The sequence below is a fragment of the Heterodontus francisci genome, chromosome 48 (assembly GCF_036365525.1).
Source record: "Heterodontus francisci isolate sHetFra1 chromosome 48, sHetFra1.hap1, whole genome shotgun sequence".
Lineage (NCBI taxonomy): Eukaryota > Metazoa > Chordata > Chondrichthyes > Heterodontiformes > Heterodontidae > Heterodontus > Heterodontus francisci.
The window spans coordinates 6,271,999-6,286,076 of record NC_090418.1 but is presented as its reverse complement, the minus strand read 5'-3'; the positions used below and the strand labels follow the sequence as shown (position 1 = coordinate 6,286,076).

At 47.5% G+C, this 14,078-nt stretch overlaps 1 protein-coding gene across 1 annotated transcript in view; it reads right to left on the bottom strand.

Annotated features, from left to right (window-relative positions):
• The window catches only part of LOC137357412 (loricrin-like), a 132,720-nt gene that overhangs the window by 84,224 nt on the left and 34,418 nt on the right, over positions 1–14,078 (bottom strand). The gene's annotated exons all lie outside the window — the stretch shown is intronic.

Sequence of the window (14,078 nt, the reverse complement as noted above, 5' to 3'; positions counted from 1 at the left end):
CTGGATATTCACACATGTAACTCCCAGCAGAATAGGTTAACAGCAAGTGGTGTAGGTGAAATACAAAACCCTGAAATATATAGTTGATATAGTAGACAACAGAACGCAATCTGGGGACACGGCCAGAGGCCATTTAATCATCAAGGAGGACCACACACTCTTTAATAAGTGATTTGATTTGAGAGTTACACCGATAGTTCTCACAATTTTCAGTTGGGCCTTTTCCGTTTTTTTACATGACCAGAAACCCGGTCCAACCATCAATGTGGCACCTTTGACATGAGCACCTGTGGAAAGCAAATGGGTCAAGGAAGGAGCTGCTTGAATGAAACGGGTCAGCTTATCTGATAAACTGTTCTTGCCAAGAGTCTGGGCCTTTGATTGAACAAATAAACACTGATTGTGAGAACTGGAGATAAGACCTGAGAGTACAGTGTTGGCCAGAGTTTGAAGCTCATGAGTTCACAGCATAGGAGGAGGCCAATTTACTCATTGTGCCTTTGCAAGAGCGACCAGAATTAATCCCACTGCCCCGCACTCTCCCCATAGCTCTGTCTCCTCCTTGGTTTCATATATTTATCCCATTTGTCTTTTAAAGATGCATGCATTTTTCCTTTACACGATCTGTGACAAAGCATTCCACAGGACAACAACCCTCTGCTCACTCTTTCAGTGACAGTTTTGAATTGGGGCCCAAAACCTTTGCCGAAACATATGAAATAGCCTTTCCTTATTCACTTGCAAAACTCTTTCCAATTTTAAAGGTAACTATTAAATTTCCTCTTTGACCTTCTCTGCTCCCACGGAAATCACCCCAGTTTCTTAAACCTCTTTGGATGACTGTAGTCTCCCATCTTTGGAACTGGCCTAGTTATTCTTTGCTGTTTGCTAAGTTGTGTTGTTTAATGTCCTTTCTATAATGGGGTGTCCAAAGACCACACACAGTACTTTAACTGTAGCCCAACTAACCCTTTCTGCTAATTTATCATGTCTTAAGATGGACAAAGGTGTGTTTCAATCTGAATGGAACTTTCATCTTTTTAATATTTCATCCTTTGTGTCATGATTTTGTGGGATCGGAATTCCTCCCCCTCAACTGGACTTTAAACCTGGATTTTAGAGAGTATGGGGAAGGAATCCCAACCCTCACGGACACTAGTACTGTGAATAAGAGCCAAACCTCAACACAAAGCACACAGAGGCAGGCTGCATTCCAATGGGTCAATTTTCAAACATTCCAACATCACAACAGAACTGATACTATTAAAGGACTGGAATTTGGGACATTATCACAGTTACACAAGATAACTGCCATCATGTTAAGTGATTGGGGAGGCCATTGTTACAACTAACCGACCCCAGAGCACAGCATTCACTCCTGTCAAGACAGGAGCGAAACCTCTTTCATGGATATTAGCTCTGGAGCCTGGATTACCTCACCTTGGTGGAGTTCATTGTTCTCGGTCAGGGAAATCACATCAGCACTAAATGGATCTGGCTGGACCAGGCAGATAACAGAGGAAAAGGATTAAAAGGTGGTAAGTGCTGACCATCCAGCAGGATGGCTTCAGGAGACGTGTTCATGATATTTCGATAAGGATCATCATAAAAAGGACAAGATATAAGGGTTTGGCACTGCATTCGAGGAGGAGGGTCAGGAACGGTCAACCTGGCTCGTGGACCGACAATTCTCACTGCAAGAACCAACTATATGGAGGATTGTAAATTATCAGCCAAATCCAAGGGGTATTTGGGCTGAGAGTTTTAAAACAATTTTAAATGTAGCAACCAGATCCTGGGAGGGTTTTAGGTTTGGCTGCGTTTGCTGACAACGCGACCACTAGGTGGCGCTGCAGTGGCACATGCAGCATGTGCCACTAAAAGGTCACAGCTGCCAGGACTAAATATGGCGCTGCTCAAATAATCACACGAAGGCAACCTGTCCTAAACACATGGCAGCACACAATGGTGGGAGGGAGCGAGCGGGCCGGGGACGCGGAGGGGGCGCAGAGCGGGTCGGGGACAGGGGACAAAGTGGAGCAGGCCGGGGGGGGGGGGGGGAAGCGGAGCGGTACGGGCCGGGGAGGGGGCGACTGAGCAAGCGGGCTGGGGATGGGGGGGAGCGGAGCAGCCGAAAGAGCGCAGCAGCCGGAGAAGAGCATCAAGGGAGGGGAGCAGAGCGGCCGGCGAGAGCAGTGAGGGGGGGGGGGGGGGGAGAGGGGAGCGGAGCGTCCAGCAAGAGCAGTGAGGGGGGGGAGCGGAGCGGCCAGCAAGAGCAGCGAGGGGGGTGAGTGGAGCGGCCAGCGAGAGCAATGTTGGGGGAGGGAGCGGAGTGGCCAGCGAGAGCAGTGTTGGGGGAGGGAGCGGAGCGGCCAGCGAGAGCAGCGAGGAGGGGGAGCGGAGAGGCCGGTGAGAGCAGCGAGCATGGGGTGGGGGTGGGGGGGGGGGAGCGGAGCGGAGAGCGAGAGCAGTGTTTGGGGGGGGGGGGGGTGAGCAGAGGCATGGCTGAATACGTTAGCGTTGCATTGCTGTACACGTAAACCGCATGCGCAGAGGCTGACCAGGCGCGTTGCCGGAAGATGCACATGTCACGTGATGACGTAATCGGCGCATGCACTAACCAGTCTTGGCAAGTTGGAACGCAGCGCACGCGCAGAGAACAGAAGCCGGTCTGCGCAAGTGCAAACCTTGGCGCAGTCTGATGACGTCAGTGGCCGGCTGCGTTGTCAGGAATCACTTTGTTTGGGTTTTGAATTGAGTGAATTTGGGGCAGAAACGTGGGGTTTTTCCTGTGTTTTCTTTTGGAAAATGTTTATTTTATAAGTTGTGATGACTTGTGTGTTTGGATGAGCGCCGGGGATGAAATCGTGGAGGAATTTAAATCAGACTAACCAATCAAGGTGTCGTGTGGTGTCCTTTAAATTAGTTTAGAAGTCTTTGTAACAGGGTGTTAGGAGGGTTTTTGCTTTTTTAAATGGAGAAATTTGTGGTTCAGCCTAACCCTGTGTCGTGTGCAATTTTGTTCTTGTAATTCCCAAAGTCCAAGAACTGTAGTAAGGTGGTACGGGAATGGAACCTCTTACAATTTAATTCTCCTTATTGTAGGATCAATACCTAATATTTAAATTTATTTCACACATAAATGTGCAAACAGATATGAAATCTATTTTCGCTCAGAGCGGTTGAAATATTATCAAGACCCATAACTTGAATTTATATAGTGCCTTTAACATAATAAAGCATCCCAAGGCGCTTCACAGGAGCTTTACAAAGCAAAATCTGACTCTGAGCTATTCAAGGAGATATTAGGACAGATGACCAAAAGCTTTGTCAAAGAGGTTGGTTTTAAGGAGCATCTTAAAGGAGGAGACAGAAAGGTTTAGTCAGTCATAGAGTCATACAGCATAGAAACATGCCCTTCAGCCCACTGCGTCCATGCCGACCATCATGCTTATCTATACTAATCCCACCTGCCTGCATTAATTCCATATCCCTCTATGCCTTGCTCATTCAAGTACCTGTCCAGATGCCTCTTAAATATCGCTACTGTTCCTGCCTCCACCACCTCCTCAGGCAGCTCATTCCAGATACCCACTATTCTTTGTGTGAAAAATTTACCCCTTTGATCCTCTTTAAACCTCCTCCCTCTCACCTTAAATCTATGCCCTCTAGTTTTAGTCACCCCTACCTTGGGAAACAGACTCTTTAGAGAGGGAATTCCAGAGCTTAGGGCCCAGGCAGCTGAAGACGCGGCATCAATGGTGGATCAATGAAAATCAGGGATGCTCAAGAGGCCAGAATTGGAGGCATGCAGAGATCTGGGAGGGTTGTTAGGCTAGAGGAGATTACAGAGATAGGGACGGTTGAAGGCTGTGGCGGGGTTTGAACACAAGGAAAGGAACTTTAAAATCAAGGCACTGCTTAACTTCAAGCCTAAAACTGAGCAAGAGAATACAGAGTGTCTCCTCCAAACTCACTCCCCAACCAGTTCCAGCAGAGCACGATAACACAAACCTCATTTCCAGGGGAAATGTTACCGAATCCCCCACCCCAGCAACACATGACCCAACGCTCTCAAGAGCAGAACCAAAGGAAGCCTCAATTGCTTCTGCTGTGGCTCAGGGGTAATGTGCCTTTTTGCTGTAAGCCAGAAGGTTGGGAGTTCAAGTCCCACTCTTGAACACAAAATCCAGGTTGACAATCCCAGAGCAGTACTGAGGGAGTGCTGCATCCTTGAAGGTGCCATCGGTCAGATGAGATATTAAACCAAGGCCCTATCCGCCCCCCCAGGTGCCAGTGTCCGTGTAAACATTTATCCCTCAACCTAACTCACTAAAGCAGAATATCTCATCATTATCACGTTTCTGTTTGTGGGAGCTTGCTGTGCGCAAATTGGCTGCTGCGTTTCCTGCATTACAATAGTGACTACACTTCAAAAAGTACTTCATTGGCTGTTTTGGGGCACTGTGAGAACTTGTACTCATGAGCCTGTGGTTAGAGTTGAGACTGTGACCCATTGAACCGCTATACTCTAAAATGGGGGAACTGCGTGAGGCATTATCCTAATGTCTCTGTGCCCTGCTGTCCATTCCCAACCACATGGTTGGGATGAAAATCCCACTGGTCGAGATGGTCCCAGCTCCAAGCAGTCTCAGTCTTGTGCCAGGTGACCCACCAGGATGTGTCATACTGATGCAGCGGAAGGTACACTTCTGAGATTGGGACTGAAGAACATTGCGAGGAGCTTCAGCTTGTAACTAACCCCATGCTGTACCTGCCCTGTGAACGTTTGATGGGGACAGTGTAGCGGGAGCTTTACTCTGTATCTAAACTGAGCTGTATCTCCTCTCCATTAACCTGTGCATTTTATCAGCTCCACTTTGTATTAACTCTGCATCTATTCTACTGCCTTCTCCGTTGTGGTCAGCTGACCTGAGCAGCAAGAGGCATCTTTCCATTGGCTGTAGCTCAGTTCTTTGAAGAATTTGTTGAGTTCCTCCATCTACAGGCTCTATCTACCTGCTCTACCTACCCACTCAGACCCAGTGAGAGAGAAGCAGGGTATCTGTGAGCTGCCCTCCTGATGTCAAGTTGCCTCAACCACCTGTTCTGTTTCTGGGCCTTTAATCAGATATTTCCCCATGCTCAGCACCATCCTGATGAATGGTCTTTGTTCCCTATCACCTGGGGTACGCCTTAATATTCTCAGTATGTGTGACGAGAATATGGGTCAAGCAGAAACCCTCAAGATGATAATTAGCTGATTACCTTCGGAGAGAGGTAAAATCATTTATCAGAACCTCGGTTATAAATGGCAGAACCACTTTGGTAAAGATTCTAGATCAGTATTACAAAAACAATGCGGGTGATTACATCAAACGGATGAAAAACTGTTCAAGGTCACACTGACCATGATGCTCAGATTCCTGATGCAATGCTCCATTGCAAGAGGCTGTGTGTCTGGGGCTCTCATTTGTAAGGTTTGCAAGGTTTAAAGTCTCATACTTGTCCCATTTTGGTCTTTGCTGCAACCTTGCAGAAATCAGCAAGATGATGATCTGTATTTGAGATTTTAAAAAATTTGAGCTCAAACACGAAACCAGATTTTATCTTTATTCACTCAGTATCTGTTCATGTACAGCCCAGCAATCAAACATCAAGTACAGGCACGTTGGTTTGTTTAAGAGGAAAAGATCTATTAATGAAAAACAAAATGATGTTTCTGTCATCAGCTGGTGATTAGAGGGTTGAATTATGAGGACGGATTGCTGAAAAGTGGTTTGTAGTTTCTTGAAGGAAGAGGATAATCTGATCAAGGTGTTTAAAAGGATTTGATAGGGTCGAAAGAGAGAAACAATTTCCTCTGATGTGGGGAGCTCAGAACAAGGGGGCAGAGCGTTAAAATTAGAACTAAGCTGTTCAGTGGTGATGTCAGGAAGCACGACTTCGCACAAAGGGGAGTGGGAATCTGGAATTCTCTCCCCCAAAAGGCTGTGGTTAATGTGGATCAATTGGAGCTTTCAAGACCAAGACCAATAGATTTTTGTTGGGTAAGGGTATCGAGGGATGGGGAACAAAGGCATTGATGTACAGATCAGTTATGATCTAATTGAATGGACGGAATGGTCTGGTGGGGCTGAATGGCCTCCTCTTGATCCTCTGCTCACTACAAAAGCAGGAGAGTCTTGAGTTTTGCGGAATGTGGGAAGTTAAGTTTACACAGTCCTTCTCTTCATTGGCCGGTAGTGACCGAGCTGAGCTGCAACCTGTTCGACTGCCCGTCCATTAGGGAATAACGAATGCAGCAAAATTAATTCAAACGTTTCTAGGTCGGGTGGTGCGCAAGTGCACGAAGAACTCTCCATGCTGAGTCAGATCCTGTCTCAATTTGAGCCTCAGCAAGAGGCGGCATATTTTCATCCAGTCTTAGCTTAAAGTCTCATGAAACCCTGCTAATGCTTGAAGACTGACATTGGAGAACATGACCAAGGTTAGGAAAGTAGAAAAACTTGCATTTATATAGCGCCTTTCACAACCTCAGGACGTCCCAATGAGTTTCACAGCCAATGAAACACTTTTTTGAAGTGTGGTCACCAGTGTACTGTAAGGAAACATGGCAGCCATTTTGTGCAAGGCAAGCTCCCACATGTGATAATGGCCATAATCATCTGTTTTAGTGATGTTGATTGAGGGATAAATATTGGCCCTGGACACCGGGGAGAACTCCCCCGCTCTTCTTCAAAGTTGCATCTGTGGGATCTTTTATGTCCACCTGAGAGGGAAGATGGGGTCCTCAGTTTAACGTCTTATGTGAAAGATGGCACCTCCAACAGTGCAGCACTCCCTCAGTACTGCACTGGGACTATCAACCTGGATTAAGTCTCTGGAGTGGAACTTGAACCCATAACCATCTGACTCTGAGGTGGGCTTGCTACCCACTGAGTCATCTAAATATTCAACCTGTGGGCGAAGGAAAAAATAATGCTTAGGCGACATTGCACTTGGGTTATAAAAGCCTCAGGGTTGTGGGGATAATTGGAGTTACATGGGAGTTTTTGGAACCTGAGATCGAATAGAACAGGACATGAAAGGATGATTGTTGCCTTCAAGTCCACATCCCTGCCATGTTCCGAAGGAGCACTAAAAATGAACTTCTCTTCGAAAAAAAAGATGGAACTGGTGTAATATGATATAATATCTCAAATTTGCAGACATTTCCTGTGCAGAAGCATTCTGCTCATTTTGAGGCCAGCCTGTGGTTTGTGTCAGTATAAATTCTGCCCACTTGGCGGTGACAGGGCTTGAGGCGATTAAGTCTGTCTGAAGCTTAGATCTCACAAGGTAGGACTTGCATTCCAAAGTGCCTTTCACAACCTTTGGATGTCCCAAAGCACTTTACAGCCAATGAAGTACCTTTTGAAGTCTAGTCACTGTTGTAAAGTTGGAAAGGCAACAGTCAATTTGCACACAGTAAGCTCTCACAAACAGCAATGGGATAATGACCAGATAATCTGTTTTAATGTTGGTTGAGGAATAAATATTGGCCAGGACACCAAGGAGAACTTCCCCTGCTCTTCTTCAAAATAGTGCCATAGCATCTTTTACCTGACAGGCAGACAGGGCCTCTCTTTCATACATCCTCTGAAAGACAGCACCTCTGCCAGTGCAGCACTCCCTCAGTACTGCACTAGGACAGTCAGTCTAGATTTACTGCTCCAGTCTTTGAGCAGTAACTACACAGGTCAATTACTCCAGCTCTGGCAACTGCTCCTTGACGTGGCAGGATGGCCTGCACGCTCCTAGCACCTCGAGAGCTACGTCAGTGACAGTGTAACTCCTGATCAGAACCACCTGAGGCAGGCAGGTAAAAAGATAACAAGAGGCCAGACAAAAGGCGGGGGACTCGAGCAGGCTGCAATTCCCAGTGCGGTATTGAGGGAGTGCTGCACTGTTGAAGGTGCCAACTTTTAGATGAGATGTTACACTGCGTTTAGCTGTTTAACTGTGAAACTATGTCTGCCCTCTCAGTTGAACATAAAAAATCCCACGGCCACTATCCTGAAGAAGAGCGGGGGGGAGGGGGGGTTCGCTCCGGTGTCCTGGAGCCAATATTTATCCCTCAACCAACATCACTAAAACAGAGGAGCTGGTCATTATCACATTGTCAACGGGATCTTGCTGTGTGCAAATTGGCTGCCGCGTTTCCTACATAACAATAGTGACGATCCTTCAAATAGTGCTATGTGGCTGACTTACTGGCTATCACTGGTATTGGACTGTGTTCCTATCTGATTTTAAATAACCCTAAATATGAGAAGCTTGAGACAAGATTTGACAGAGGTGTTCAAAATCAGGAATAGATTTGATAGAGTAAATAAGGAGAAACTGTTTCCAGTACAGGAAGGTCGATAACCAGAGGACACAGATTTAAAATAATTGGCAAAAGAACCAGAGGGGAAAATGAGGAGAATTTTTTTTGACACAGCGAGTTGTGATGATATGGAACGCGCTGCCTGGAGAGCAGTGGAAGCAGATTCAATAGTAACTTTCAAAAGGCAATTGGATAAATACTTGAAGGGGAAAGAATTGCAGGGCTGTGGGGAAACAGCAGGGGAAGTGGGGACTAACAGGGGCAGCTCTTGAAGGGCCAGCATGGACTCAAAGGGCTGAGTGGCCTCCTCCTGTGCTGCAGCGTTGTATGAAATGCCAGCTTGTGGGGAGCTGATTCAGGTTGAGATAACATCTGATTTCAGTGGGTTTCAGAATGGTCCGTGTGACAGCCAACCAAAGGAAACTTTGTGAACGGAAATCTTTCGTCTTACATTGTCAAAGCGCACAAACCTACAGGATGTATAAGAGTGCTGCGGTCCTTGGGGATTGCATATTGCACACATCGCACAAAAGATTAGTCGGAACTGCCAAGATACTGCCTCTTTGAATTGTCAGCGAGACCCTTCACTCACTCCAGTACTGACTGACTAGGAATGGCCATCTCTTCCACTATCCTGGACTTGGTGCTGTGGATACACCTCATCTGGCTTCCCATTGCAGGTAATCTGGTCTCTCCTACTGTACCTCTTGCTTCTCCCATTTTCCGCGCTTGTTCTTGTTTTGTCAGAAGACACATGTGAAGATGAGGCTCCTTCATCGAATTATACAGCACAGAAGGAGGCCATTCGGCCCATCGTGCCTGTGCTGGCTCTTTCAAAGAGCAATCCAATTAGTTCCCACACGCCCTTGCTCTTTCCCCTGAAAATGTTTCCCCTTTTGAAAGTTACTACTGAATCTGCTTCCACCGTGCTTTCAGGCAGCGCATTTGAGATCACAACAATTCACTGTGTAAATTAAAAATTCTACACATAAGAACATAAGAATAGGGCCGTTCGGCCCCTTGAACCTGCTCCACCATTTATGGCTGATCTGATAGTGGCCTTAAGTCCACTTTCCTGCCTGCCGCCAATAGGCAAGTGCTGCTTGATGGCACTGTTGATGACACCTTCCATCACTTTACTGATGTTTGAGAGTAGACTGATGGGGCAGTAATTGGCCGGGTTGGACTTGGCCTGCTTTTTGTGTACAGGACATACCTGGGCAATTTTCCGCATTTTTTTTTATTCATTCATGGGATTTGGGCATCGCTGGCTAGGCCAGCATTTATTGCCCATCCTGAATTGCCCTTGAGAAGGTAGTGGTGAGCTGCCTTCCTGAACCGCTGCAGTCAATGTGGGGTAGGGACACCCACAGTGCTGTTAGGAAGGGATTTCCAGGATTTTGACCCAGTGACAGTGAAGGAACAGCGATATAGTTCCAAGTCAGGATGGTGTGTGACTTGGAGGGGAACTTGTAGGTGGTGGTGCAGTCATGCATTTGCTGCCCTTGTCCTTAGTTGGTAGAGGTCGCAGGTTTGGAAGGTGCTGTCTAAGGAGCCTTGCTGCAGTGCATTTTGTAGATGGTACACACTGCTGCCACTGTGTGTCAGTGGTGGAGGGAATGAACGTTTGTGGATGGGGTGCCAAACAAGTGAGCTGCTTTGTCCTGGATGGTGTCGAGCTTCTTGAATGTTGTTGGAGCTGCCCCCAGCCAGGCAAGTGGAGAGTATTCCATCACACTCCTGACTTGTGCCTTGGAGATGGTGGACAGGCTTTGGGGAGTCAGGAGATGAGTTACTCGCCGCAGGATTCCTAGCCTCGGACCTGCTCTTGTAGGCACTATATTTATATGGCTACTCCAGTTCAGTTTCTGGTCAATGGTAGCTCCTAGGATGTTAATAGTGGGGGATTCAGCGATGGTAATGCCATTGAATGTCAAGGGGAGATGGTTAAATTCTCTCTTGTTGGAGATGGTCATTCCCTGGCACTTGTGTGGCGTAAATGTTACTTGCCACTCATCAGCCCAAACCTGGATATTGTCCAGATGTTGCTGTATTTCTACACGGACTGCTTCAGTATCTGAGGAGTCACGAATGGTGCTGAACATTGTGCAATCATCAGCAAACATCCCCACTTCTGACCTTATGATTGAAGGAAGGTCATTGATGAGGCAGCTGAAGATGGTTGGGCCTAGGACACTACCCTGAGGAACTCCTGCAGTGATGTCCTGGAGCTCAGATGATTGACCTCCAACAATCACAACTATCTTCCTTTGCTTAGGTATGACTCTAACCAGTGGAGAGTTTTCCCCCTAATTCCCATTGAATCCAGTTTTGCTAGGGCTCCCTGATGCCATACTCGGTCAAATGCTGCCTTGATGTCAAGGGCAGTCACTCTCAACTCACCTCCTGAGTTCAGCTCTTTTGTCTATGTTTGAACCAAGGCTGTAATGAGGTCAGGAGCTGCGTGGCCCTGGCAGAACTCAAACTGAGCGTCACTGAGCAGGTTATTGCTAAGTAAGGGCTGCTTTATGGCACTGTTGATGACACCTTCTATCACTTTACTGATGATTGAGAGTAGACTGATGGGGCGGTAATTGGTCGGGTTGGACTTGTCCTGCTTTTTGTGTACAGGACATACCTGGGCAATTTTCCACATTGCCAGGGTAGATGCCAGTGTTGCAGCTGCACTGAAACAGCTTGGTTAGGAGTGTGGCAAGTTCTGGAGCACAGGTCTTCAGTACTACTACCGGAATATTGTCAGGGCCCATAGCTTTTGCAGTATCCTGTGCCTTCAGTCATTTCTTGATATCATGCAGAGTGAATTGAATCGGCTGAAGTCTGGCATCTGTGATGCTGGGGACTTCAGGCGGAGGCCGAGATGGATCATCTTCTGGCTGAAGAATAGTGCAAGTGTTTCAGCTTTATCTTTTGCACTGATGTGCTGGGCTCCCCCATCATTGAGGATGGGGATATTTGTGGAGCCACCTCCTCCTGTTAGTTGTTTAATTGTCCACGACCATTCACGGCTGGATGTGGCAGGACTACAGAACTTAGATCTGATCCATTGGTTATGGGATCGTTTACCTCTGTCTATTGCATGCTGCTTATGCAGTTTGGCACACAGGTAGTCCTGTGTTGTAGCTTCACCAGGTTGACACCTCATTTTGAGGTATGCCTGGTGCTGCTCCTGGTATCCCCTCCTGCACTTTTCATTGAACCAGAGTTGGTCTCCTGGTTTGATGGTAATGGTAGAGTGGGGGATATGCCGGGCCATGAGGTTATAGATTATGGTTGAGTACAATTCTTCTGCTGCTGACAGCCCACAACGCCTCATGGATGCCCATTTTTGCATTGCTAGATCTGTTCGAAATCTACCCCATTTAGCACGTGATAGTGCCACACAACACGATGGAGGGTATCCTCAATGTGAAGGCAGGACTTCGTCTCCACAAGGACTGGGCGGTGGTCTCTCCTACCAATACTGTCATGGACACTTACATCTGAGGCAGGCAGATTGGTGAGGATGAGGTCAAGCATGTTTTCCCCTCTTGTTGGTTCCCTCACCACCTGCCACAGACCCAGTCTAGCAGATACGTCCTTTAGGACTCGGCCAGTAGTGGTGCTACCGAGCCACTCTTGGTGATGGACATTGAAGTCCCCCACTCAGAGTACATTCTGCACACTTGCCAACCTCAGTGCTTCCTCCAAGTAGTGTTCAACATGGAGAACTGACTCCTCAGCTGAGGGAGGGCAGTCGGTGGTAATCAGCAGGAGGTTTCCTTGCCCATATTTGACCAGATTGCATGAGACTTCATGGGGTCTGGAGCCGATGTTGAGGACTCCCAGAACAACTCCCTCCCTATTGTGTACCACTATACCGCCACCTCTGGTGGGTCTGTCCTGCTGGTGGGACAGGACATACTCAGGGACAGTGATGGCAGTGTCTGGGACATTGTCTGTCAGGTATCATTCCATGAGCATGACTATGTCAGGCTGTTGCTTGACTAGTCTGTGGGACAGCTCTCCCAACTTTGGCACAAGCCCCCAGATGTTAGTAAGGAAAACTTTGCAGGGTCGACAGGGCTGGGTTTGCCATTGTTGTTTCCATGCCTAGGTCAATGCCACGTGGTCTGTCCGATTTCATTCGTTTTTATTGACTTCTTCGCAGTTAGATACAACTGAGTGGCTTGCTAGGCCATTTCAGAGGGCATGCAAGAGTCAACCACATTGCTGTGGGTCTGGAGTCACATGTAGGCCAGACCAGGTAAGGACAGCAGATTTCCTTCCCGAAAGGACATCAATGAACCAGATGGGTTTTTTTTTTTACAACAATCGACAATGGTTTCATGGCCATCATTAGATGAGCTTTTTAATTCCAGATTTATTAATTGAATTCAAATTCCACCTTCTGCTGTGGTGGAGTTCGAACCCATGTCCCCAGAGCAATACCCTGGGTCTCTGGGTTACTAGTCCAGTGACAATACCACTACGTAACTGCCTTCCTGCTCAGTGAAGCTCAGTTTGGGTTCTGCCAGGGCCACTCAGCTTCTGACCTCATTACAGCCTTGGTTCAAACATGGACAAAAGAGCTGAACTCAACAGGTGAGTTGAGAGTGACTGCCCTTAACATCAAGGCAGCATTTGACCAAGTATGGCATCAAGGAGCCCTAGCAAAACTGAAGTCAATGGGAATTAGGGGGAAAACTCTCCGCTGGTTGGAGCCATACCCAACGCAAAGGAAAATAGTTGTGATTATTGGAGGTCAATCATCTGAGCTCCAGGACATCACTGCAGGAGTTCCTCAGGGTAGTGTCCTAGGCCCAACCATCTTCAGCTGCTTCATCAATGACCTTCCTTCAATCATAAGGTCAGAAGTGGGGATGTTCGCTGATGATTGCACAATGTTCAGCACCATTCGTGATTCCTCAGATACCTAAGCAGTTCGTGTAGTAATGCAGCAAGGCCTGGACGATATCCAGGCTTGGGCTGATAAGTGGCAAATAACATTTGCACCACACAAGTGCCAGAGAATGACCATCTCCAACAAGAGAGAATCTAACCATCTCCCCTTGACATTCAATGGCATTATCATCACTGAACGCCCCACTATCAACATCCTCGGAGCTACCATTGACCAGAAATTGAACTGGAGAAGCCATATAAATACAGTGGCTACAAGAGCAGGTCAGAGGCTAGGAATCCTGCAGCGAGTAACTCACCTCCTGATTCCCCAAAGCCTGTCCACCATCTACAAGGCACAAGTCAGGAGTGTGATGGAATACTCTCCACTTGCCTGGCTGGGGGCAGCTCCAACAACACTCAAGAAGCTCGACACCAACCAGGACAAAGCAGCTGCTTGATTGGGAACCCATCTGCAAACATTCACTCCCTCCACCACCGACGCACAGCGTTAGCAGTTTGTACCATCTACAAGATGCACTGCAGCAACGCACCAAGGCTCCTTAGACAGCACCTTCCAAACCCGCGACCTCTACCAACTAGAAGGACAAGGGCAGCAAATACATGGGAACATCACCACCTGCAAGCTCCCCTCCAAGTCACACACCATCATGACTTGGAACTATATCGCCGTTCCTTCACTGTCACTGGGTCAAAATCCTGGAACTCCCTTCCTAACAGCACTGTGGGTGTACCTACCTCACATGGACTGCAGCGGTTCAGGAAGGCAGCTCACCACCACCTTCTC